We start from the raw sequence: 1,302 nt of genomic DNA, 5'->3' as shown, positions 1-1,302 counted from the left end.
AGCCATTAAAAAGAAAGAGGTATAGCATTTATTAACTTGCAGTGATGTTGGGACACAGTCAAAACAAAAGCTGGTTAAGTAACAAGACGGGAAGCACAGCGTAATCCCCCTCAGGGAAATACCCACTGTGTTTATAAATACATCTAGGCCTTGGAAAAGAAAGGTTAAGTGTCCAGACAAAGTATGACCTCCCAGTTCCCATATCCTGGCTCTGCCACCTCCCAGCTGCACAGTCTGGGTCAAAACACTTCACTTAGCACTAGATAAGTACTGTACCTCTCTCAGAGGATTGTGAGGATGGGCTGAGCTAATACAGGTAAAATTCTCCCAGCCATGTCAAGAGCTTTGTAAGCACTTAAGAAATGTTAGCTGGAAAATATTCTTCTTAGCAAAGTATCTCAAGAATGGAAGAAAAAGTATCCAATGTACTCAGCCCTACTATGAAACTAATTTATAGCTTTCATAGGAAAACTATAACCCAATTTTAGCCCAAGAATATGGGGAAAGGGGAGAGGGAGGGGAGGAGAGTGGGGAGGGTGGGTGGAGAGAGGGTGATTGGTGGGACCACACTTATGGTTCATCCTATAAGGGTACATGTGAATCTCTCTAGATGTAGAATATAAATGTCTTAACACAATAACTAAGAAAATGACATAAAGGCTGTGTTAACCAGTTGGCTGAAAGTATTTCAAATTGTATATAGCAAGAGCACTCTGTACCCCATGATAGCATTAATGTACAGATATGATTTAATAAAAAAAAGAAAGAAAGAAAGAAATGTTAGGTCCATCCATACCAGACAGAAAATAAGTGATCTCACATCAAAAATCTTAAAGCTTGGCGCCTGTGGCTCAAAGGAGTAGGGCGCTGGCCCCATATGCCGAAGGGGGCGGGTTCAACAACAACAAATCTTAACAGCAGTCATTCTCCGGATGCTGGGATAAGTAGCAAATTTCATTTCCTGCTTTACACATTTTGCATATATGAATTTTTTTTCTTTATTTATTTCAGAATATTATGGGGCACACACATTTTGGTTATATAGTTTGCCTTTGTGTATTTTAAGTTAAACTTACAGTTAGCCCCTTACCCAGAAAGCGTGCAGTGTTCTGGTGCAATGTACTCGTTAGGGGGGAATTTACCCACCCCCTTCCCCCCTCCCCCCCTCTTAAATTTCAGTGAGTTTTGCTCCCCTATGAGCACAAATGGGCTGATCAACTAGTTCAAACCTAGTATTGAGCACATGTGGTGTTTGTCTCCCACTCTTGTGATACTTCACTTAGGGGAATGGTCTCTAACTCC

Source organism: Otolemur garnettii, unplaced genomic scaffold, assembly GCF_000181295.1.
Source record: "Otolemur garnettii isolate 467f Iridium unplaced genomic scaffold, OtoGar3 scaffold00010, whole genome shotgun sequence".
NCBI classification, from domain to species: domain Eukaryota; kingdom Metazoa; phylum Chordata; class Mammalia; order Primates; family Galagidae; genus Otolemur; species Otolemur garnettii.
This window is presented reverse-complemented; position numbering follows the sequence as displayed.